Genomic DNA, 27,068 nt, shown 5'->3' on the forward strand with positions numbered 1-27,068 from the left:
CTCGCCTGCCTATCCAGAGCAGGGACAACGGTTCTGCACCTTCTTCTTCCCTTTAATGACCTTAACCTGCTTACATAAGGTGGGGAGTGCCCCCCCACACTATGGGATCGGCCTTTAGGATGATCTGGCCACGCCAAGGACTCTGGTCTCCTCGGTTTAGGTAGGTCCAGATCTGACCATCTCACTTCTCTATCTGTCGGAGAACATCCCTCAAGACCACATGCACTAGTGCCATCCTCCCCATGGAAGGTTTCTCTATCTTTGTCTGACATATCCTGTCCCCAACTGGTGTGATTTCCCTCTTTCTCATCTCTATTCAGAGTCAGCTTGTCCAAAGACAAAGCTCCATGCTCGAGGCTGAACAAACCTCTCTCTTTGCAACTATGCACCTTTAAATCGATCATTTTTTCCCTTATTTTGTATTCACTTTTGGTCCTCATTTCATGATAAACCATATCGATTTTCTCTCCAATGCTTCCTATGATAAAATTGTCCTCTAGATCTGTGCTAGACGGCCCTGGCATTGGTTCATGTGTGCCAGGAAGAATTTGTCTATGTCCTCCCATGCTGCTACTGGATTAGGTTCCATTAACTCTTTCTCTATGCAATCAATGTCGTGTGCCCTTTGCCTTCTTTTGAGTTCCAGTTCCTCAAACTCAATTTCCTTGCTTCCTCCCTCATCCTTTCCTCTTTGTTTCTTTTCATCTCTCTTCTCTCATTTGATCTACGCACTTCATCATCTCTGCATCTTTGCATTCTTTTATCTCTTAATATCTGTTCTTCCTCTCTTTTCTTTTCTAGTCTATCTCGTTCTTCGATTGCTCTTTGCCTGTTATCATACTTCCTTTGATCTTCTGCTCTTTCCTGGTTCCTCAACTGTTCATCTTGCTACAGTTGTTCTCGTCTTTGTCTGCTCTTTCTTTTAGCTTTGTCTTCCTGCAATCGTTTCTCTCGTTCTTTGTCTTTCTTATTTTGCTTGTCCTGATAATCTTTTTGCCTTACTTCCTCAATGCTCTTCCCATCAAGTTTGAGCAATATCTGACCACCCATCCATTCATTCTGTATGAGCGATATCTCGTCAGCTTGGTCTTTCTCTCCTTTCGATCTTTTCGATCTTTTTATTTCTGACTTTATCTAGAGACATACCTGGTCGATCATTTCTCTCCTTGTCCTGTGGGGCTTTAGGAATCATATCTCTTTCTGGAGTCTTTTCGGGACTCTCATCGCTGCTACATGCAGGCGACTTATATGTTGGGTTGCTATACCCTGTTGCTGCCTTAAGCTCTCTTAAAGGATATAATCCTTCATCTTTCGCACTATTGCCATTTACTTCAGGCGCGATAGGGGGAGCAGAAGGCTCCTTACCCCGTCTTTACACTGGTTTATCATCCAGTCTTCAACGGCGGGTATTTCTTCTCCTCCTGGTACATCTTCCAAAGCTTTAAGCTTGCTAACCTCTTTTCTAACTTCTTTCCCGTATATACTGCATGCAAATATGTCGGCATATGTTGAAAAACTGCTCTAGACAGTGATCCCCTTTGTGGCCATGGCATTAACATTTTATCAGCCGTACCCTTAACCCATTCCGCAGTGTACTGCTTAAGCTTAGGTGTGTTTTTTGGCAGCTGTTTGCACAGGTGCATGAGCGGAGTAACATCCTCCATCACGACTAAGTCACAATTTTCTTTTACTTTACACATATGAATGCTTTCCATAAAAATACAATATGAGCGTGCAACAATTGTCGCAGCTTGAAGCCTCTGTGTCACGTTTACTTCAATCTACTTATTCACTGAACATGATTAGTTGACTATATAAATACATTTCAAATTTCAAATCTCAATGTTTCCACCAGTCTATTTCTTTATCTTTTTCAATATTTCACGTCTTTTCCACATACACCATATACAATATACAGACAAATAGACCAATATACAGACAAACAGACAAACTGACAGACTGTCCGGCCCACATATATTTCTGTCAACACTCCTCGTGACTATTCCTGCCCCTAATAATGATTCCGATGGAGTATGAGCTGTCCCCTTTAACAATCCTTGATTGTTTGTAGCCTAGGTACATCATTTGGACTCTGGGACAAGCTCCTTCGAAATGTCCTTGACATAAGATTCCAGGCTTACTATATAGATCGCTCCTTGTCTATATACCTTAAACTATGACGCTCATCGGCTCACACTATGACGCTCTTCATCTTACACTATGACGCTCTTTGTCTTACACCAAAAAATAAAATACCCCAATCAACCAACCCTCCGTTACTCTATCCCCATTATCACTCTTCCCCACTCATTGCTCATTCAGCTTGCCATCTCACTCGGTCTTCTCACCATTCGCGTTTTCAATTTCCGACCCTCGGGATCGTCTCCTCAACCAGATGCTTCAAACTTTGGTTCGCTGACCTTCTTGTAGAAATCGGGAGGGGATTGCGCTTGAAAATGAGGCACCAGTCCCACCTGTACTTGCACGTTTTATTTTAAACTAATGGCTGCTATCTACAAGGAGCTTCACGTACCTCCAGCAAAATGGCGCAGGACGTCCGATATTTCCGGGAACCCAAAGCTTACTAGGTCGATGGATTTTTAACCATCATCTCTCTGCTACCACGTGAACTGGGGTGTCCGACCCAGCCCTTCAAGATGAGGTAGCAATACTTTGAGATGGATGGAGATGCAGAATAAACTCAAACATCAATAATGAAACTAACTCAGCAAGTTGGTAAAGTGTAACAGTTTTAATATCAATTATCTACAACAGGGAGTTACAACGAACAACAAATTCGCACGATCTTCACATTCAATGCATGTCATGAAAAAAGCAACTTTTATACTCAACATTTGTCATCATTGACATCAACCTGCGTTGCAAACTACAAAAACCTACTTGAGAAAGTGGTAGGCATAACAGGAACATCTAGGTATACATTCCATACTTGTTGGGAAGTTGATTGGGTCTCTAACATCCGGTGGGGTCACTAAGCCCTCCTTTAGAGCTGGTTTCTACAAACGTCATCCAATACACGGCATCCCATTTGTTATAAAAACTATAGGGCTCTCTATTACGTGGCCTTCTATAATTGGTTGGCACCCATGTACCCCTCTGTAATATTCCACCTACGCAAGCAGCACGCAGACTAATTTCCAGGTGCTGGTGGGCTGGTCATAACCATAGCTTCCCACCAATTAGCCTGTTCATCTATCATTACCCTTGCAGTCTGCCAGTCAATTAAGCTTTGAACTTAGCCTTGAAAATGTTCTATGAGCTCGAGAATATGAGAGAGTATAGGCATACTCTGTCTTCTCATTTTCGATACAGATCGTCCAAGTGTCTATTTTTATCCAACCGCGTGACTGCAGACCATCTTTTTGAGTCTTTCTGCATTTAAAATACTATTAAATGATGAAACTCTGACGTCTTCAATGTTCTCACTCCTCACTTAAGACAGGAGTTCTGTTCTTTCACACGTTCTGTAACCAATATTCGAACATTCAGGCCCAAGGTTGGCCTTGACTTCTTGGTGTTGAGCCAGCCAAGTCCTTCCTTGGTTCACCTCCATGGTTAAGGTTCCGATTTCTAACTGCAACACACTGAAATCTTTTCTTTTCACCGGATCTATCTCTGCTAAAGTGCGTTGTGGAATCATCCATAGTCCATATATTCCTATGCAGATATGTTGGTGCATCGCCACAATATATTCACTACATAGCCAGCCTTTAAGAATACTTTGTCTACTTGCATTACTGCTTCTGGACAATTGTAAAACGACTTGATATCTCCTTCATCTTTGGCACCTCCTCCTTAGAGTGCCTATGGGTGTGTCAGCTCTGTTCTTCATTACGTCACCAATCTTCTATTTTTCACGCTTCTTCCGGGATTTCATTCAAATGGCCATCATATTGTTGTGTATGCTTGTAAGGCCTTCTCAATGGGAATCTTACTTCCAGGATTATCTTTGTTATTGGCACTCTCACTAGCATTGCACATGTCTCACACTCTGGCTCCCAACATATAGGCAACATGGGGGAGGAGCTTTGGGTGGGGGTACTGGGCTCCACCTCTACAATGTGATTGTACATGGGAAATTGAGGGGTGTGGAAGTTTTATTGATGAATATATACAGTCCTAATCTGGATGATTTCGAATTCTATGAAGAAGTGTTCTGAAAATGCGCAAAGTATCCCACTGCACAAGTGATCTGCAAAGATTACTTTAACACTTTACTGGACACAAATCTAGATTGTACGTCTGTTACTCCCAGACCTCTGTCAAATGCAGCGCGTACAATACATACATACATAGCCGACCCGGGCCTGAGGGACGTTTGGCACTGCCTACATGGGACGCACAGATCCGTCACTTTCTACTCGTCAGTGCATGATATGCACTCCCGTATAGACCCATATAGACCTCTTGTTAGCATCGCAATAGGTGCTGAGTTGGGTAACGGAGTCCCAGATACTGCCCAGGACCCTGTCGGATCATTCCCCTGTGTCGATCTTGATGAACATCCCAGAGGGAACTCCCCAGAGAACGCAATGGCGTTTCAAAGCCACATCTCTATTAGACCCAGTGTTTAATTGGAGTATGGTGCAGCATGTCACTGAGTACTTTGAAATTAATAAGGGATCATTAAGTAAACAGGCTACTCTATGGCAGGCATTTACAGTGTACATCTGGGGAGTAGTGATGTCTGCCGAATGTGGTATGCTCTGCGATATCAGGAGGAAACTTAATAGGCGAAAAGACTCCCTAGCGAGGCTGCAGGCGGCCTATGCGGGAAGCCCGTCACCACATATTAGTGCAGAAATTAATGAGTAGTGTGTGGCAGCAGAAAGGGAACTTTGCTGATAGACCAGCAGTGGCACGTAGGTACGGAGAGCAAGAGAGGCCTGGAAAACTACTAGCACACACTGTACGTACTGAGAGAGGCAACACAACTATTCTGTGTATTACCAGGCAGGATGAAGTGGGGGTCACTACGGTAGAAGAGGTCTGAGAGGTGTTTTTTGGCATCTACGAAAGTCTGTACTTGCCCCAGAACGTAGCTAAAATAATGAGATTGATGACTATCTAGCTACAATACCCACAACGCTGTTATCAGTAGATGCTTGCAATGCACTGGAAACACCCATAACACTGGGCGAGATAAAAGAGGCAATTAAAAGCTTACCGGGGGGCAGGGGCCCTGGCTCAGATGGGCTGAGTGCCGATTTCTATAAGGATAGCTCCCCGCTGTCCACACTGATAGGAGTATCAGTGTAGACTGAGTCAATGGAAACTGGCATTCTGCCGGACACCATACAAGAGGCAGTCATAACCCTGCTACTGAAGTCTGGGAAGCCCCCAACTGACTGTGGGTCGTACCAACCCCTGTCCCTTATCAACATGGATGCGAAGATATTCGCAAAGATATTGGCCTCCAGACTGAATCCATTAACGCCGTACATGGTGCATGAGGATCAAGCGGGATTTGTACAGGGGAGATAGACAGCATGAAAACATAAACTGGTTTTATATTATACTGGCAAAGATCCCACAAGATACTGAAGGGGTCACAATATCCTTAGACATGCAGAAGGCATTTGACACTGTATATTGGCCACTCCTCTTCAGGGTGTTACGTAACTATACATTCGTCCCAAACTTTATTTGATGGGTACAAGTCCTGTACACGCACCCATATGCTAAGGAATGCGTGAATGGAGTGCTCTCCTCTGTGCTGACACCCGCAGGGGGCACCAGGCAGGGATGCCCGCTCTCCCTGTTGCTGTTCGCATTTGTGATAGAGCCTTTGGCAGACCTTATGAGAGCGCAACATGCACGGGCGGGTATCTCCATAGCAGGGCGGGTGGAGTTAATAACACTATATGCAGACGACATCATGATGTAAGTAAGGAACCCTGAGAAATATCTGCAGACGGTGCTAGCTGCGTTCGAGGAGTTGGGGAAATTCTCAGGCCTATGCTCAGCAAATCCGAAATATTTCCATTGACCGACAAGACGGGTGCGCCTAGTAATCTGTTCGGATTACGATGGACACCGCAACAGGTGAAATATTTAGGTGTAGAGATGGCACGCTTAGCAGCTCTGGTACACTCACTTAAATATGTCACACTGGCCAATGCAATATGTACCAAACTTGAACGTTGGAACCAGCTCCCTCTCTCACTGATGGGACGACTGGCGCTGGTGAAAATGATTATACTACCCAAGTTATTGTGCCTCTTCAGTACAATACCATTGTGGCCAGGTAGATCCTTTTTTGCAAGGATAACTGGTGCATGCTCTACGTTTGCGTGGAGGGGTCAGGTGGAGGGCCAGCTCGAAATGCCTCACTTTGCCATATGAGCAGGGAGGACTGGCAGCTCCAGACTACGAGTTGTATTACTTGGCAGCAAAAGTATACTATGCAATACAATGGACGGAGAGCGGGCCGCACACATCATATGCAGATTTGGAGAGGCAGGGGTAGGATAAGATCTTACTGTTGCACGGGGTGGCCATGGGAAGGCAGGGAAACAGCAATCAGCTGGACCCAGTGTTAGTTCCACATCAAGCATGGACGAGGTTGGTTCAACACCCCAAAATCACTATAATGTTCAGCCCGAACATGCCCACCTGGGATGCGCCTTTTCTGGACCCATCAAGAGACACAGTATTGGCAGCGCACTGGCGAGGAGTAGGCACAATACATTTTGGGGATCTGTACAGGGAAGGCCTGTTTGTGTCATGGGATGATGTTAAGACATCTGTAGGGGATACCTCATTAAAGAAACTGCAATACTTTAGGCTCTGCTCGGCGGTGGCATCTGTATGGGACGGATTCCCGCAGGAGCCACCCTCACATCACAGCCTGAACCATGTGATATCCTCTAGTAAAGTGAAAAAAAACAGCTTCAGCGTTATACAAACTGGCGTTGTCGACTAGGAAGGTACAAACAGCAGATATCAAGGGCGAGTGGGAGAAATACCTGGGTATCACATTTACAGAAACACATTGGCTGCAATTATTATTTAACTCCAGGGACAGACTGATTCAAATAAATAATATTAAATAGAGTACCTCTCACCCCGGCCTGCCTGAAGAAAATGTATGCTGCGGTAGAGGGGAGATGCCCAAGATGCAGAAATGAAGATGCTGATTTGATGCATATGTTGTGGTTGTGTGGGGCACTCTCCTCATACTGGGGTAAGGTATGTGGCACGTTGGAAGAAATGGTGGACCAGCCGGTCAGGTGGGATCATACATCATGCATGATGGGTTGTGTATTTGAAATGAACATATTGCAGCATAAACCTATAAGTATAGGACTTCTGCTAGCCAAACGAGCCATATTAATGCAATGGAAGAGTAAAAGACACCCCACAGTTCAAGAATGGTTGAGTGATATGACCGGGTAAATGACGAGGAAGAGGTGTATTCCAGCCTGCTGCCTCAAATTAGTCGACCAAAGGACATATAGGGAGAATTCTGCCAGTACCTGATTAATAGAGAAGATGGGGGAACTGATGGGAAAGTAGCACTGTAACTTGTTGTGAATTGGTCAACCAAGTATGGGTTGTGAAGAAACTCGCTTTGTAGATGTATCATGTTGTAACTCTGTGCAAACTAAATAAAAGTTTTTTTTTTTAAAAAAAGATACAGCAAATAAAGAAATCTTGCTGTTAAAAAAGAAACAAAGAATGCAAGTTGGCTTCTGAGATTGAGGCAGAGCTTTAGACCGGATGAGGGTGTCAAATGTTACAGAGATCCATGATTGAAGGGGCTGTGGTGGGGTGGAGGAACACAGAAGAAGCTAGAAAAGGGTGAAGATCAGGAGCATTCAACCTCTTCCAAGGTGGAATGACAGAAGAGAGAGTAATGTGAGAGCACTTTATAGGTAAAGAAATTGAAAATGGAGCACACTTGTTATCAGAGCAAATTTCAGAGATAAAATAGAGGACAGAAGCAAGATGTAGTGTTGTGTATAGCCAGCGGTATGGGTGAGATCATGAAAACACTGAATGAGGCTTAGGGTTGTATATTATCAATAAAAGATTGGGTCAGATGAAGGGTGAGACTGCCAGCCAAAATATTGAAGCTATTTTATAGTTGTATGGATTGCATGTTTGCATTTTTTGAATCAAGGTATAGACAGAGGCTCTGATGAGTGCATCTACAAGTTGCCATTCTGCAGAAATTATTTTTGAATAAGCTACATTTCTCATGAATTCTTCCCGATGGACACTGCGTGTGGGGCTGTACTTTTGCTTTAAGTCCAGATACATTAAGTCTTGGGAGGATAGCTCAGGGGCAACGTGCTCGCCTTGTTAATAAGACGACAGTGCTTAGAAACCTCTGGGTATTGTGCCATTATAAATAACATATCATATCATGCCTATTGAATTGAAAGTGGTGCTGGTGGCCTATTTCAGAGTGCGGACACAGAAGTATTTGTGATACCATATTGACGTTAAGTTCATATGGACTCATGGTTCATTTTAGTTGATTTGGCATAGATCACTGGAAGAGCGTGCTATATATAGTACGTCTATAGTGTTAAAGAGATCCAACAGTGTTGTAATTCGTTTCCCACGGATGCATGGTGGCTGCTGCTGCAACATTCATGCCACTAACAGAATAGGTTATCGGCTGAGTAGGAGGAGCAAGGGGTGCTACCAACTTGAATACTATTTACAGCGAAATTGAGGAGCATGGGAAAGCAAGCAGAAGAGAACCTGTGAAATGGAACACAACTAACCATAGTAATTACATGAAAGTAGACACGCTACCTAGGGGCCACAGCATCCTTCTATTTCCAGCCTATGAGATGGTGATCCAGCTATGTTTATGGACTGGGAGGAATTGATCACTGAAACCTCAACTTACATGTTGCAGCTTCTAGTGAAAGACGCTGAAAAAAATATAAATATGTTCTCTGAGAGAAAAGATTTTAAAAAAAAAATGTTACATCAAAAGCAAGGGAAGGGCAGAAGAAAAATTCCTGTGAGACCTGCGTGACTAGAAATCTGGCGGGATATATACATTTTCCAGCACGTATGACAATATAGCTCCTACTATGCATTAGATAAGTGCTGCTGAGGGTTCAGATACAACCCCTTCTTCTCAGATGCAGAGCCAAATGGCAATGAAAGACATTAGCACAGGAATGCCAATTCATTACAAATTTAAAAAAAACTACATTGCATATACAGAGACAAGTTGTTGATTGATTCTTCTACCCTGCTCTCCCTCCCCTTCTCCAGCCTACCTCCACAGGAGTCTGTCCTGATACATTCTGGTTTCACCATCACCATCTTGTGGCCAATGCTGGATTTGACTTTTATGGACTTCATTGATTCACGGTGCGTCATCCTTTCTCAACTCTCATGCTGAACTTCCTTTTCATCTTGTACTCATGGTGGCCCTGAATCATGCTGTTCCAATCTTCATCTTGTATCCTGGCTTGCAACATTATGTGTTACTACTGACTTCTGCAATTTTATTCGCTCTCCCCTCTTGCTTCTCCACTCTTTTTGACTGCTTACTCTCTGTTCTCTTCTCCTCTCCCTTTCTCCCTTTTCCTATCTCTTCCCCTCCTCCCCGTACCTGATTCTATGCACTTACTCTATCAGAATTGTCCCTGGACCTAGTATGATAGCAACCTCATCTGTCTCCTCTCCCTCCCCCAGCCCTTACTTGCCCCCCCCTCCAGAACTATCTGAAATGTCGTCAGGCCTAGTACGATAGTCGCTTGTTTTGTTACTCCCCTCCCTTTCTGCACCCCTATCCCTCACCTTCTGTTTTTCTCCGGCTCTACCAGAAATGGCATCAGGCCTAGTACGGTAGTCGCCTGTCTGTCTCCATTTCCTTCCAACTCTCCCCCTTCCTTCCTTATCTATGTCTTAGCACTTGCACTATCTGAAATGTCGTCAGGCCGAGTACGATAGTTAATTTCTCATCCTTACTATTCATAGCCTGTAAGAATGTCATTGTATTTTCCCTTGTTCCCTTCCTTGCCTTGAAGTGCGAAACACATTGTGTATAGGCACTAGATAAATAAACTATCTCATCCTATCATATCAAGTGACATCTCCAATCAAGTTGCCTCCCCCATAACAAGGAGGAAAACAACGAGGGGCAAGAGAAAGGAAACCCCAAACCAGGCAAGAGGTAGCATGCCAACACAGTTAAGCAAACAACAGTAGCTGGCCACTCCGAGTGTACCGTAAATGATGTTGCAACAATTAATGTTCTTCCTAATGCGTACATGAGGGTTCCCAGTATTTTGCTTTGGTGAATATTTCGTGGTGTATGAGAGAAATTAAGAATGATGAATTTCAGTTCACCTCCACAAGATAAAATGTGGCAAAAAAATCAACTCCCAGTTTTCTGTGGGGTACCACATAGATGGTATGGTATTGTTTATTTATAAAGCGCCTATTCACAGGCAAATCTTTCAAAGCGCTCAAGGAGGGTGGGAAAGTGTGGAAAAAACAAGTCACTCAGAGCCCTTCAAATTCTGAGACGATAAAAGTCTGCACAGGCAGAGTAAGTGCGTAAAATACATTTAACAGTTTGCAATGCAGTAAATAGGCCTTACGGCGATTCTGCAGTTTTACCAGTGCAATTAAGAGGTGAAGACAAGGAAGAATAGATAGACGATCTTCAGGCACAGTGCGTACGGATCGTGCAAGTGCACAGACGGTCACAAGGAGAGGGAGTTCCAAGTGCACCCGCTCGGTTGAGACTGGGGTAAGTGCAGAGAGACCACTCTCTTGGGTTATTTCTCAAGTGCAGAGAGTGTGGCTGGGGTGTGGGACGCTGAGGAAAATGCAAAAGAGGTTAGGTGGGGGTGCCAAGGACCTGTGAGACTCTGAGGTACACCAGGTACAGTCAGCAAGCTGTAAGGAAAAGAAGGGTCAGAGGGAAAAGAGCAGAAAACTAGGTAAGAAGGGTAAGGGGAGGGAGAAGGAAGAAGAGAAAAGGAAGGACTTGGGGAGTTTCCGTAACTTAAGAAGATCAGGCTCAAGATGGAGGGCGGCAGGGAGGCTATTCCAGAGGGAGGCATCTGCTGAGGATAAGGAACTCCCTCCAAATCTCGGCTTGGAGAACCGGCTGACTTGCAGAAGGTTGGAGGTTGATGAGCTTGTGAGGGACAGTATTTAGGTAGGCAGCACTGCAGGTAGGTAGGTCCCAGGCCCCAGAAAGCCTTGTGAACAATGCAGAGGGTCTTGAACTTGATCCTTGCAGCCACAGGGAGCCAGTGAAGGGATTTCAGTGCCGAGAGATGCGGTCCCTAGGCGTGAGGCCAAGGATAAGTCTTGCAATTCTGTTCTGAATGAGTTGCAGAGGGCACAAGGCAGAAGAAGGGAGGTTGAGGAAGAGGCTGTTGTAGTAGTCCAGCCTGGAGAGAACCAGAGCTCTGGAGACAATGAGCCCCTGGGCGGAAGTGAGAAAACGTAGAGTACCTCTGAGGAGGTGTAGCTGATGGTTTAGACTTTTTAGAGATGTACGAAATTTGAGAGGAGAATGAGAGAGTGGATTCAAAAATTACTCCAAGGTTTCTTGCTGTGTGTTAAGATGGATTTCTGAACTCTGTCCTGGAGGGGCAGAGGTTCAGAAGGCCAGCCTAGTTTCTTGGAACAGGGTAACCTCTGGACATGCCAGACCAATCAGGGTAGCGATCGCGGCGGCCAAGACTAGGTCTCAAGAGGGGTGAGGGTGACTGAAAGCCCGCAATGAGCACACAAAGCAAAGACACTTACAAATTACTCCAAGCAGGTGTTATATTAAAAATATAGACACATTTATTACAAGGCCTTTGTAACATTGACCGTAGCGAGAAATCACAATAAAACTCAAGTAAACCAACACATACCAATCAAATCCAATATATATACAAATACAAATGAGTCTAACGAGTTAGACGCACAAAATGTGTAGATCACCTAGATGGGGAGGAAAACAGGCAGTGTGAATAATAATTACACCCAGCCCGCCTTCAGAGGCACCTAACTAAAAGGAAGTCCAAGCCCTACGAAGAGTGGAGCCTTGTGCTCAAAAGTACCTGCACACGCTGGTGCCAACGGGCAAAGGGGAGTCTCTTCGAGGGAATCAGGCAGTTTAGTTCGATGAACAAATGAAGATGAACAGAGCTCTGCGACTCAAGCACAGCCTCCACTGGGGGCAGAAGCAGAGCGCGAGTACGGAAAGGCGTGCTGTTAGACACAGCGGGGAAACGCTATGGGCTACTGCAGGAGGGCGACCAGTTCCTAGCGAGGCTACTCACCGGTCCCCGATGCAGGCAGACCCAGGCTTCTCCGCTTCAGTTTCAGTGCTGGCAGGTTCAGATACGAGCAGAGGACATCTCAGCGTCGTGTAGGTTCCGCAGCAGCAGAAGCTGAGTTGAGGATGTCCCAAACGCAGTGAACCCGCACAGTTCGTTACCACAGCAGGGCAACGGAGCGGCAGTGTGTATTTCAGCCAAATGTACACTACTCACTTCAGACCTGGGAATGCCAAGTGTACGAATCGTTTGAGAGTGACAAGGACTCGTAATACAACACAACCTGACGGCGGTTACAGAGCAAGACTCCTGGGTAGGCTGGTCAGTCTGCTGGATGGCCCAGAGACACTTCCGAAGGCTTACGTACGTGCAGGAGATGGTGAAGATGCCGAGAATAGTTGTTCCCACTATTCCAAGGGGTCGAAGTACCAGTAAAGGCCTTCTCGTTCGATCAGAGGTAGAAAGGGTTTCACAAAGCGACAGCAGTGCAGAGTAGCAGTCCTTCAGCGGGTCACCAGCGATTCCGTGTTCAGCCTCGTAGTTGCAGGATACTTGGCTCCTGTATTCCTTCGTTTGTGAGAACTCAGGAGATCGACATGGTAGTGGTGTTTCCAGCCCCCTCTTATCCATGGTTCCCTTCGCGCCAAAACGGAGGGGACCCAACGGGAGATCTGCTCACAAAACACTCACACCATATGTGGACCTATCACGGACCACGGTTGTCCCAGGCATTCATGACACACTAGACTCTCTGGCACCCAGGATGTGTATTGGGACCAGACATCCCAGCCCACATCCTGGAGCACAGACTAGACCAGTAGAAGCCCGCGAAAGTATCTGTGTTTCGCGGGAAAGTACATGCCCAAATAAGGAAGGCCCTGGGTCGGCTCGACCTGGGGAAGGTGAAAGGGGGCAAGACGGCCAGCGGGCAGGACAAAGAGCCTCGTGGTCTGGCCATTTTGGGAGCCAGGCCACCATTTTGGGCTAAGCGCGAGAAACACGCTTAAATGCCAAAAGGAGCTCAAAAACACAAAGAAACGATTGCTGCCACCAGTCCCGTCCGTGATTCACTTGCACCGTTCATTAACAATCCAAAGAGTGTATCTAGGGCCTGTAGAAGACTAGAGACCCAAGAGAGCAGTAACTTATCTTACAGTGCCCTTTTGTGGCATGTTGCGCGAAAGCTGCAACATGATAAAAGAACTACGGAAAACAACATTTCCCGGTACTGACTGTCTTAAGGGCATGTCAGTTTCCCCGTAAGAATGGAGCGAAATCCCAGAGGAGTGCGGCAGAAGGCTGCACTTCTCTGGCAAAGTCTAGATCCAGGTGAAACGAACAGCAAAAAGTTTAGGGGTTGCCACATGGATGGAAAATTACCCACAATTAAGAAATCTTTCCTAACACTCGCCCCTCCCTGACTATGGACAGGGGGAACTAATCCACCCCTGGATGAGTCTCTTGTTCAGGCCGGTTAAACATTCTGGACAACCCATCAGCATTGCTATGTTGGACACCTGGCCTATGCTCAATAGTGAAGTCGAAGCCTTGTAGACTTATGGACCACCTAAGCAACTTTGGATTCTCTCCCTTCATGTTCATCAGCCACTTTAAGGGCTTATGGTCAGTTTGCACAGTGAAGTGGGTCCCATAGAGGTAGGGCCTCAGCTTCCGTAGCGCCCACACAACAGAGAAACATTCTTTCTCCACTGTGGACCATCTGAGCTCGCTGTCCTTAAGCTGGCGACTAATAAAACCAATAGGGTGTTCCTTACCCTTCTCATCTACTTGCGATAGTACAGCTCCTATCCCAGTGTCAGAGGCGTCCGTCTGCACAATAAAAGGTCTTTGATAATCAGGGGCCCTGAGGACAGGGGCCTGGCACAAGGATTCTTTTAAGCCGTTGAAGGCCTTCTCACACTCGTCGGTCCAAGTTACCTTCTTGGGTTTCTTCAGAGTGGTGAGGGCAGTCAGAGGGGCAGCTATGGTGCCATAGTCTGCCATGAAGTTGTGGTAATACCCTGTGAGTCCTACGAAGGCTCTCACTTGGGTCTGTGTAGTGTGGGTAGGCCAGTCTTGTACTGCTTGCATTTTACTGGGAAGAGGATGTATCCTCCCCCCACCTACTGCATGTCCAAGGTAAACTACTGAGCCGCCTTGTCCAATCTGGCATTTACTAGCCTTTATGGTCAAGTGTGCTTTCTGAAGAGCCGGGAGCACAATCCCGAGGTGTTTCACATGTTCTTCCCAGGTGGCACCGAAAACTGCCATATCGTCCAGATATGCAAGACAGAATTCGTCCAACCCATTCAACACATGATTCACAAGCCTCTGGAAAGTGGCAGTTGCATTCTTCAACCCGAACGGCATTACCCTGAATTGGTAAAGTCCGTCTGGAGTAGAAAACGCCGTCTTCTCCTTGGCATGTTCTGCTAAAGCTATTTGCCAATAGCCAGCAGTGAGGTCAAATGTGCTGAGGTACTTGGAGGCACCCAAAGTATCCACCAGCTCATCTGTTCGAGGCAAGGGGTGTGCATCTGTCTTGGTGACAGCATTCAGAGCCCTGTAATCCATGCAGAACCTCAATTCAGAAGTGCCTGCCTTTGGAACCAAAACCACAGGGCTGGACCAAGGACTACTAGAGGGGTCAATCACCCCAAGGTCTAACATCTCGTTGACCTCGGTCTTAATGTAGACGGTACTTTGTCTGACATCCTGTATCCCCAACTCTTGGTAGGTACACTGTCTCCTATGTCTATGTTATGTTATGTTTGCACCAAGGTGTCAAACCAGGCGACTGTGAAAATAGGGGGGAAAACTGCCTAAGCAAACTTTTCACCTCATCCTGCTGATCAGAAGTCAGGTGAGCGGCCACTCAGACACCCTCCAAGGAGCTATCTGAAGGACCGCTTTGGAACAGGTCGGGGAGAGGTTCAGACTCCTCTTCCTCAACATCTGAAGCCAGTAGCAACGCTGCGATTTCGACTCTTGGGACGAAAGCCTTCAGCCTATTTATGTGGAACACTTCTGGAGCCTGTCCAGGCCTTCCAAGGTCCACTAAATAGTTGACCTCACCCAGGGGCTCCACCACTGTGTAAGAGCCTGACCATTTGTCCTGTAAAGCTCGGGGCCTTATGGGGTTCATGATCAGGACTTGCTGACCAGGTGTAAAGTTGATGAGGGAAGCTTTCTGGTCGTACCAATGTTTCACCAGCGCTTGTCCTGCCTTCAATTTATCACTAGCCAAGCCCATCAGAAGTACCATCCGTTTTTTGAGCCCCAGCACATAATCTACTACGTTGGTAGTAACAGGGGAAGTGGGCATCTCCTATCCCTCTTTGACTATGGCTAAGGCTCCCCCTACAGGATGACCGAACAGAAGTTCGAAGGGGCTGAAGCCAACACCCTCCTGTGGTAGCTCTCGGTAGGCAAACAGTAAGCATGGTAAAAGAAGACCCCATTTTCTTCTCTGATGTTCTTCCAGAGCCCCAAACATGCTCTTTAACGTTCTGTTGAAACGTTCCACCAGACCATTGGTCTGGGGGTGGTATGCAGAAGAGAACTTGTAGGTGACCCCACATTATTTCCACATAGCCTGCATATACTTTGACATAAAGTTGCTGCCTCTGTCAGACACAACTTCTTTAGGGAAGCCAACCCTAGTAAAGATGCCAAGTAACGCTTTTGCAACTGACTTGGCAGTTACAGTTTTCAATGGGATGGCCTCAGGATATCTGGTAGCATAGTCGTCTAGCACCAAGATAAACCTATTGCCTGAGGATGTCTGCGGGTCAAGGGGACCAACGATGTTGTTCCCTACCCGTTCGAATGGTATTCCCACAACTGGGAGTGGTACCAATGAAGCTTGGATTGTTGAGCCACTTCTACCAGATAACTGGCAGGAGGCACAACTCCTGCAATGACTTTCTACTTGCACCCCCATCTTGGGCCAGTAGAAGTGCATGGATAACCTTTGCTTGGTCCTCTTAATACCAAGGTGACCAGCAAGGGGCACTTCATGCGCCAGCTGCAGGAGGAAGGGTCTTATAGCAAGGGGAACCACCAACCTCCTATGGTCTCCTTCTGTAGACTCTGTGTGCTCACTATACAGGAGTTCTCCTTCCCAATAAATCCGATGCGTCCCAGGAGGTTCACCCTCAAGCTGGGAGCAGGCCTGTCTCCTTAGGCCTCCCAGAGATGGGCACTCACGTTGGCCTTTACTGAATTCTTCCCTGTCAGGACCACCTTCTACTAACAAGTCTTTTAGTTCAGGATGGTCGTTGGGGTCAAATACTCCAGGCATCGCCACCTCCTCGTCAGGCCCGGGCGATTGGCCAACTTCCTCCACCGCAGTGGTAGGCGAGTTCGGGGGAATGTTCTCTTTCCCTCGTCTTGACTTTCTTACTCCTTTCGCCTTGGGTTTCCCCTTCGGCTGGGGCAGCGTATTGGTCTTGGCCAATGCTGCCCGTGTTTGAGACCGTGTGCAGGGTCTGTCAGCAGTGTCTCCTACGAGCCCTAAAGCTCTGAGATCATTGCCTAACGAGACCTTTCCTGGGACGTTTCTCTGAATGCTCACTGGAATTCTGACTGCTGTACCATTTAAAGTAAGATTTACAGGTATTACTGGAAACATGCGAGGTGGGCCGTCAGCCAACTTAGTGGGCATCAGCGTAGCTCTGGCAACTTCCTCTGAGTCTACCAAGGTCGAATCCACTACAGTTCGACTGCACCCACTATCCCTAAGAGCTGGAGTATCCACTCCATTGATCAGCACACTGTCTTTAAAGTAGTGCTTGGTATTATCTGGAATCCTAGCATAAGCCTCTGCGACTTTAGGCTTCCAGAAACCCAGGGAAACAAACTACCTCAGCTTCTATCCCGCTGGGGAAGGAGTCTGAGGAGAAGGATGCCCCTGTAATCTCTTCTTCCTCGTAGGAGTAGAAGGCCAGATTAGCGGAGTGGCCCCCCAGAGGTTTAATCTTATACCGGGGATCCCCCTTCACGTGGTCAGTTGCTCCACAAGCAAAACAAGATCCATTGGGTCTGTTTACATAGGGAGGCTTATTGTAACCAGAGTTCTGTTTCGGGGGCTGACCTCCACTACCCTGTGAGTTCTCTTGTGTCTTACCCTTATTTTTCTTTTTGTGGCCCTTTTGAGAAGAAAATTTATCAGATTCTCCACCCTCCTTATCTTTGGACTTTTTCCCTTCCTCCTGCTTACCAGGATGAGTTTTGTCCTTATGGGACACTCAATGTGACACCCATAAATCTGCGGCAATGGCCAGCTTCTTAGGATCTATCTCCTTCGAATCTGCCAAATGCTGCTTAAGCTCTGGGGAAGAAGATGCAAAAATATGTTCCAGCATGACAAAACTTATCATGCCTTCAAAGGTAGAAACCTTATAACCTTCGACCCAGCCAGTCAAGTTTTTTAAGGATTCGGTTACATAAGATACCCAAGTACCACCTTCTTTTTTCTTATACTCTCGGAATCGTTTTAAATATTGGGCAGGAGTCTTATCAAACTTTAAAATGAGAGTTTGCTTTAACATTGCGAAATCCGCTCGCTCAGCCTTCGACATTTCCATAATGGCACTACAGCCAGAATGGGGCAGTCTGCTGAGTAACCAGGCAATCTTATCAGCATTGTCAACTTGTTGAACTTCGCATGCATACTCAAACGTATTCAGCCAGTCCATAATGTCATTCTTTTCCTCATACACACTGTGCAGATCTTTTGGAAATCGTGGAGGAGAGGAGGCCCCAGACCCATGTCCAGGACCCTTGGATCCATTTGCAACCTGAAGCTTGGCCAGTTCCAACTGGTGATCCCTGTCTTTCTGTTTTTCGGCCTGTTCGATTTTTAGTTTGGTCACGTTGAAATCAAGCTCCTTCTGCCTAAACAGCAGATCTTGCTTCTTGAATTCAAGCATGGCCTCCCCAGCAACACTGGCAGAGGAGACATTAGACATCTCATCCTCCCTTTCCTCGTGGTCGCGGTGGACCAGTGCAGCGGCAGAACCGTCGATTCTACCAGTGAGAGCAGCCCCACCTCCTTCCGCACTGTCCTCAGAAGTTATAGCGTCAAGCTGCGCTTCTTGCCACGCCACGATTCTTTGGATCCTATCCATTTTGGTGCCTTGAGATGAGACACCTTTCTCCGCACACATCTTTTTCAATGTTTTGGATTTAGAAGCATTTAAAGTTAACAAGGTATTTGTTTCCATACTGTTAGATAGGACTATGGCCTTTTAAAAGTTATACTACGACAATTCACTATGTGTCCTGGTAGGAATAACTTGAAATGCCTTCGCTCGTGTGCAACACTGGATACCTTCAGTCGTATCCCACCGCTGTACACCAATTTGTTAAGATGGATTTCTGAACTCTGTCCTGGAGGGGCAGAGGTTCAGAAGGCCAGCCTAGTTTCTTGGAACAGGGTAACCCCTGGTCACGCCAGACCAATCAGGGTAGCGATCGCGGCGGCCAAGACTAGGTCTCAAGAGGGGTGAGGGTGACTGAAAGCCCGCAATGAGCACACAAAGCAAAGACACTTACAAATTACTCCAAGAAGGTGTTATATTAAAAATATAGACACATTTATTACAAGGCCTTTGTAACATTGACCGTAGCGAGAAATCACAATAAAACTCAAGTAAACCAACACATACCAATCAAATCCAATATATATACAAATACAAATGAGTCTAACGAGTTAGACGCACGAAATGTGTAGATCACCTAGATGGGGAGGAAAACAGGCAGTGTGAATAATAATTACACCCAGTCCGCCTTCAGAGGCACCTCACTAAAAGGAAGTCCAAGCCCTACGAAGAGTGGAGCCTTGTGCTCAAAAGTACCTGCACACGCTGGTGCCAACGGGCAAAGGGGAGTCTCTTCGAGGGAATCAGGCAGTTTAGTTCGATGAACAAATGAAGATGAAAAGAGCTCCGCGACTCAAGCACAGCCTCCACTGGGGGCAGAAGCAGAGCGCGAGTACGGAAAGGCATGCTGTTAGACACAGCAGGGAAACGCTATGGGCTACTGCAGGAGGGCGACCAGTTCCTAGCGAGGCTACTCACCGGTCCCCGATGCAGGCAGACCCAGGCTTCTTCGCGTCAGTTTCAGTGCTGGCAGGTTCAGATACGAGCAGGGGACGTCTCGGCTTCGTGTAGATTCCGCAGCAGCAGAAGTTGAGTTGAGGATGTCCCAAACGCAGTGAACCCGCACAGTTCGTTACCACAGCAGGGCAACGGAGCGGCCGTGTGTATTTCAGCCAAATGTACACTACTCACTTCAGACCTGGGAATGCCAAGTGTACGAATCGTGTGAGAGTGACAATGACTCATAATACAACACAACCTGACGGCGGTTACAGAGCAAGACTCCTGGGTAGGCTGGTCAGTCTGCTGGATGGCCCAGAGACACGTCTGAAGGCTTAAGTGCAGGAGATGGTGAAGATGCCGAGAATAGTTGTTCCCACTATTCCAAGGGGTCGAAGTACCAGTACAGGCCTTCTCGTTCGATCAGAGGTAGAAAGGGTTTCACAAAGCGACAGCAGTGCAGAGGAGCAGTCCTTCAGCGGGTCACCAGCGATTCCTCGGTTCAGCCTCGTAGTTGCAGGATACTTGGCTCCTGTATTCCTTCGTTCGTGAGAACTCAGGAGATCGACATGGTAGTGGTGTTTCCAGCCCCCGCTTATCCACGGTTCCCTTCGCGCCAAAACGGAGGGGACCCAATGGGAGATCTGCTCACAAAACACTCACACCATACGTGGACCTATCACGGACCACGGTGGTCCCAGGCATTCACAACACACTAGACTCTCTGGCACCCAGGATGTATATTGGGACCAGACATCCCAGCCCACATCCTGGAGCACACACCAGACCTGTAGAAGCCCGCAAAAGCATCTGTGTTTCGCGGGGAAGTACATGCCCAAATAAGGAAGGCCCCGGGTCGGCTCGACCTGGGGAAGGTGAATGGGGCAAGACGGTCAGCAGGCAGGACAAAGAGCCTTGTGGTCTGGCCATTTTGGGAGCCAGGCCACCATTTTGGGCTAAGCGCGAGAAATACGCTTAAATGCCAAAAGGAGCTCAAAAACACAAAGAAACGATCGCTGCCACCAGTCCCGTCCGTAATTCAGTTGCACCATTCATTAACAATCCAAAGAGTGTACCTAGGGCCTGTAGAAGACTAGAGAAGACCCAAGAGAGCAGTAACCTAGCTTACAGTGCCCTCTTGTGCCATGTTGCGCGAAAGCTGCAACATGATAAAAGAACTACGGAAAACAACGTTTCCCGGTACTGACTGTCTTAAGCACATGTCAGTTTCCCCGTAAGAATGGAGCGAAAGCCCAGCGGAGTGCGGCAGAAGGCTGCACTTCTCTGGCAAAGTCTAGATCCTGGTGAAACCAACAGCAAAAAGTTTAGGGGTTGCCACATGGAAGGAAATTACCCACAATTAAGATATCTTTCCTAACACTGTGCATGTGGGTGCAGATGGCTGTAGTGGTAGAGTGACTCATCCTTAAGAGTGTGCATTGAAGGCAATAAACATTTTCCTCTATTGTTTTTTGGTCGGGGGAATAGATTGAAAGGTAAAGGGGAGGAATTGGACTAACATTTTCTGTTCTAGGAGCTGGAGGGTTGTATCATACGCTCCATCGATTTCTCACCAATGAGGGAAAGAAGAGTTTGATGGGGCTTGTCTCTATTTGGACTCTCTACATGTAACAGCGTTCTCCAACTATCATCAATTGGATCAAATCCCAATTCTAACACCATATGAAAAGAACTCACAGTGGCAACAGTAAAGGCAGACACAAGTGATCACAGTTCAAGGGTGTTTATTAGACTGTAAATTCAGGGGGGAAAAACGCCCAACCTAAACCTAAATCTAAGATGGGAGCAAGCGTCGACCATCAAATGAAAATAAGGCAGTCCATGTGGCCTTGTGTCAAAATAAAAAGGCCTATACAATAATAAATGATTGCCAAATCCTTACAACTAATTACAGAAAGAGTGTGGGATGGGGATTTCAATAAAGAAAGAAGTGTTCACAAATAATAAGTCAGGATGTGATTGCCAAGGTTCTCCCCCACATTTTCAGCACGGGACAAGGTGGGACCTTGTGTGATGCTGGAAATGCATTGGAGGGACAGGGACTCTGTATACTTGTCCTTTACTGCTTTTTATCGTGTTTTCTGTTGGGTTTTCCACACAGGAGTTCATGTGGGACTCCTGGCGGTGCAGCTCTCTTTCTTTTGGTTTGGTGAACGGACCCGTGGGATACCCTTATGGCACCCATGGGTGGGGGTACAACCCTGTGCCCCTACTGTATGTTTTTGGGCACCTGTGGGTGGCCCTCAGAGCAGGGTATGGGCTGGTGGCAGCTCCATGCTGAATTTGACAGGTGCGCGGAGTATCCTCCATTTTGGGATACCCCGGCCCTGCCATTGGAATCATTTGATTCCTGATGGAAAACAAGATGGTCCCGGTGGCCTCTTGCTTTCTATTACCCATTACCTTGTTTTCCCGAAGTCCTGGGAAGCCCTGACTCTGTCCCTTCCCCCTGATTGGCTGTTGGGTGGAAATGCCATTTATGGTGTTGTTGTGAAGGCCCGGCCAGAGTAGCTGGAGCCTTCCCGGTGATGTATGTTGTGGGTACCTCTTGTGGGTGGGACCTGGGTGAATAGAGTGTGTGACGAATATGCATTCTGTGTTGTGGGTGTCTAGTATCTGGTGGTTGACACAATGACTGAGACAGCCCTGCCCGAAACCGGTATGAATGCAGCTTGAAGTGTTGAATGGCTCGGTACTTGTCCCAATACACATAACTTGTGGTGAGTGTCTGGAGAGAAGTGAATGGCCTGAATACCTTGTGTGCCTGATTGGCTGCCTGCCTGCATCAATGCCCGTAGTCGTGATTGGATGCTTGAGTGTGACCCAGCGGAATGAATGGGAGATCAACAGTATATCTGGGGACCTCTCACGGCTAGGAATCGTGTTCAGAAGCTGAAGTCCACTACGACGAGTAACTGGAGTAACTGACGCTTGACCTGAAACCCCCGCTGGACGAGAAGGAGTGCTTTGGCTCTCCCTCGCAATCTGAAGGCTGCTGTGTTTCCAAGGACTGACCCAGAGAGGACCTGGTAAGGCGCCCTCTTCCCGAGCTACGAGGGACCATTGTGCACAGCTGATCTTTCCCAGCGCTCCCTGGTAGACAGACCTTCGACAGCTTGCCAACCCGATACGGGGACTGCTGCGGAATCTCAAAGAGAAGCCCTTAGATTGTTGTCCGCCACTGTTGACAACTGCCATCACCGACCGGAGCGGCCATGCTCCCGTTTGCCTAAGAACTTTAATTGATCATCAGACGCTCTCGTCTGCATCGTCATCCGCTTGTCTCCCGTGGGAGAAGGCCTGACCGTCAACGCGCTGAGGAGCATCCACCGGTGGGTTTCCCGCCACCTAAAGACCACAGAGACGCCGACGACTCGACGCCCTTGGTGGGCCACAGTTCTTCATCATCTCTTTGCGGTCCAGAACTATCGTCACCGAGGTGCCCAGCACGCCTCTTCCTTGCAGGACGCCAACGCTCTGTCGTCGACGAGCACCGCTAGGAACGAAGTTGCCACTTCCCTGCCGTAGTTCACCCTGTTCACTGTCGGACGTTTGACGACCCGTGACTCGTGCCTTAAAGGGAGGCCACTCAAGAAGGGCCGTCGATTCCCCGACACCGAACGCCAAGTTCCCCAACACCTCTCGACGATCCGTGGCACACGCCCGAAAGGGAGGCACTCAAGAAGGATCGGTCGACACATCGTCGGAGAACTCTACTCCACCAGGTACATTGGGGGGGTAAAGCCTTAATAGGAAGAAGTGAGACTATTGAACATATGGACTGGGCTTGTGTGATATATCTTATTTACAGGTTGCCCAGGTGGGGGGATATCCACTCAGAACTGTGCCTCGTGGTAGGGTTCAGTATTCTGCCTACTGTTTCAACCATCTTGCGTTCCTTCCTATCTCTATTGCTGGTTTCCTCGTTATTGATCTGTGTGACATTTTAACCGTACAGTTGATGCACTTTAATGAGATTTGATAACATCAGTGGTACCACTTTAGAATTGTATATATTTATCATTCTTGACTTCCGAGTACAAAGTGCGTTGTTGTGATCGTGTACATACCTTTGAATATTAATTATATAAAGACTGTGTTTTCAGTGATACAGTGTGTGGACATTCCTTTGTGGGTGTTCGGGGACTACACTGTACTTAAGAACCAGCCTGCATCACCTCCTGAGAAGCTAGGCCTTGATTGCTCGTCCATTGCTACCTTATAGAGAATCTTGGCTGAGGTCTTGTGTGCCTCTCCTCTACCATATAGAGAGCGGAAGTACAGACACCCCCTACCAGTCTTTACACTGGTGGCAGGGGTGGGATGCTTATGGTTTTAAGAATCAGTGTATAACCGTGCCACTTACAAAGTATCCGCAGTTTATTAGATTAAGGTTTGGGTGTGTACAAAATAACTGCATTACAAGCAATGGAGTTTATTGCGAATGGTAAATTGACTCGGATGAGCTTAGAGGCTCTCCAGAGTGCTTGTGAAGCCACGGAGTTAGACTTTGTGGATATGTCTAGGGCTGAGCTGATAGCTGCCCTGGTGGACTACCAGACCGATGGTGAAACTCTTGATGAGGGGGGGAGTGCAACCAATGAGGACTCTGCCCCTGGGGTTTCTGCTGAATCTGTTTCTGGGAATGCCGCCATTCCTGCTGGTCTCCGTTCCGAACCTCAGCAATTCCTTGGAACTTGAGTTATTAAGGATAAAATTGGCCTTTGAATATTGCAAGTTGGAAATAGATGCTGAACTTAAGAAAGAGGAGTTGGCGAGTTTGCGCAACAAGTTGAACTCAAGAATAGGGATCTTGAACTCAAAGACAAGGACACTGAATGGCAGAGAATCCAGCTAGAGAAAGATCGAGTGGAGACTTCAGCGAAACCCAGTGAGAGTGTCAGGTCCCCAGCAAGTACATTTATGAAGGATTTGGTTGGTGTGTTTTCGGAGGGTTCTGATATCCTCGAATGGATTGAAGCATTTGAAATGGCGTGTGCAATTCATGTTGTTGACAAGAGAGATTGGGCCAAGTGTTTGCTAAGCAGAGTGCCTCAAACTGGATATGACTGTATTCTGAAGCTGAGTGTGGAAGAAAGGGGTCAGTATGAGTGTATGAAATCTGCTTTGATTGCCAAGTTTGGCAAGACGCCTACCCAATACCTTAAAAGGTTCAGGGATTTTAAGAAAAGAGAGAATGTGTCTTGGGTTGTCTGGGTGAGTGCTGCGCACATGAATATGATGGGGTGGATTGATGGCTACAAGGTGAAAACTTTCTTTGAATTGTCCCACCTATTGTTTTTTGAGCATTTGTCTGAAGCCTGTTCACTGGAGCTGCGTCAGTATGTTGCTGACCAGAACATTTTGGATCCCTTTAAGCTGGCTAGGTTGGCTGACAAGTGGGTCTCCCACCGGGTGTCCCCTAAGGACTCCAGTGGGAAGGACAAGGACAAAGAAAAAGGGGCCTCTCAGAAAGCTGAGGAGTCCCAAAAGCAGTCACAGTCGTATAAACCTAAACCCTCCTCTCCTAAAACCCAAAAACCTAGTGGGGATAAGTCATCTGTGGGTGGGAATAAGAGTAGTGGTCCACCTGCTGCAAAGCAGGCTCCCGGTGGTTCCAGTACTGTACCCTACACTCCCGGCACTTGTCGGGACTGTGGGGCTCTGGATCACAAAAGGGGTGACTCCAAGTGTAAAGGTAAGTCATGCCAGTATTTGTTCAATTCCTGACCTACCCTTACCCCATGTCTGAGGTGGAGGCCACTGTCCTCCCCTCCTCTACAGGAATCACTTTTGGTGCTCCCGTAGAGAAGTACTGGCGACTATCCCACAGAACACCCATAGATTTTTGAGAAGTGTCCTCCTGAATGGCCAGCCAGTGGTGGACAGGACCCTGCTCAAGCCAGAGGACTATGTAGATGCTCCTCTGAGAACCACCAGGTTAGCTGGTGGGCCCCCAAATTATCGCCTGTAGCCCGAGTCACACTCGTAATTGGAGACAAGATAGCAAAGCTTCCTGTCCTGGTTCAGGACAATGTCCCTGCTAACATTTTGTTAGGTAACGATCTAGTCAAGTTGGGATTGATCGCAGATGGTCTTCCCATGACTGCTGCTGCGGTCACTAGGTCCCAGGTGACACCGGGTCTGGCTGTGAGTCAGGTACCCGAGCCGAAGGCGCGGCCTTAGGCACGACGAAGGAAGAGCAAGAAGGCCACCTCTGTGGAGGGAGCTCCTTCTCTTCCTGCTGTTCCTACAGCACCCATTGGGATCCATGCTCTGGACGGGCTGGGTCCAGTGGTAAACCCTGTCTCAACTCCTGTGGGAGAAGAGCCAGAAGACTCTCCTGTGGGAGAAGTTCTCAGCCCGGAGGATCATCCAGATCTTCACTGCTTGTTAGCTAAAGGGGGACCCTCCCGGGCAGACTTCTGTAAAGGACGGAGAGAGTGTCCCTCTCTCGAGGGTCTGAGGAAACTGGCCCTGTCCCAGGCACAAGGAGAGGTGCCTAGGACTTTCCGGATTTATTGGGAGGGTGAGCTCCTTGTTAGTGAGCCCACTAAGCCTGAACCTGGGGCCCTCAAGAGGTTGGTGGTACCCCAGGTTTACAGGCCCTTCCTACTGCAGTTGGCGCATGAGGTGCCCTTGGCTGGTCATCTTGGTACCAAGAAGACTAAGCAGAGGCTCTCTGCCCATTTCTACTGGCCTCGGATGGTAGTAGAAGTGGAGTCCCACTGCAGGACCTGCCCAACTTGTCAGTTGTCTGGCAAAGACTGGAGGCAGTGTCATCGTCCCACTGCAGCCATTGCCAGTGGTTGGCACACCGTTTGAGAGGGTGGGGATCAACATCGTCGGTCCCCTTGACCTTCCCACGTCAGGTGGACATCGGTTCATCCTGGTTTTGGTAGATCATGCCACCAGGCACCCTGAGGCTATACCCCTTCAGACTGTTACAGCCAAGGTGGTTGCCCGGGTTCTCCTGGGCATTCTCACCCGTATTGGAATCCCCAAGGAGGTTGTCTCTGACCGAGGATCCAACTTCATGTCTAGTTACATGAAAACCATGTGGGAAGAGTGTGGGGTAACCTACAAGTTCTCCACTTCTTACCACCCCCAGACCAATGGTCTGGTTGAGAGATTTAATAAAACTCTCAAGGGCATGCTAGGTGCTTTGGAAGAGCCCCTAAGGAGGAAATGGGATCTCCTCCTGCCATGCCTGCTGTTTGCTTACAGAGAGGTACCTCAAGAGGGTGTTGGTTTCAGCCCCTTTGAGCTACTCTTTGGACATCCCGTGAGGGGTCCCTTGCCTTGATCAAAGAAGGTTTGGAAGCCACCCCTCCCGGGCCCGCCAAGCAAGTGGGGGACTATGTGTTAGGCCTCAGGCGGAGGATGACATAAATGATGGGTCAAGCAACAGCGAATCTCAAGGCCAGCCAAGAATTGAACAAATACTGGCATGACCTTAAAGCATCGCAAGTGGATTGGACTCCGGGACAGGAGGTCCTCGTGATAGAGCCTACCAAGCCCCGGGCATTGGCAGATAAATGGACTGGACCCTTCAGGATAATCTCCAAGATGGGCGAGGTCAACTATCTGGTTGACATGGGAATCCCAGGGGTAGCCCCTCAGGTATTCCACGTCAATAGGCTCAAGCCTTTCCACA

At 47.7% G+C, this 27,068-nt stretch overlaps 1 protein-coding gene across 2 annotated transcripts in view; it reads right to left on the reverse strand.

The window, feature by feature from the left end:
• The window catches only part of CIMIP4 (ciliary microtubule inner protein 4), a 960,512-nt gene that overhangs the window by 505,923 nt on the left and 427,521 nt on the right, over window positions 1-27,068 (reverse strand). The gene's annotated exons all lie outside the window — the stretch shown is intronic.

Source organism: Ambystoma mexicanum, chromosome 3q (assembly GCF_040938575.1).
Source record: "Ambystoma mexicanum isolate Mex_15411 chromosome 3q, UKY_AmexF1_1, whole genome shotgun sequence".
NCBI classification, from domain to species: Eukaryota; Metazoa; Chordata; class Amphibia; order Caudata; family Ambystomatidae; genus Ambystoma; species Ambystoma mexicanum.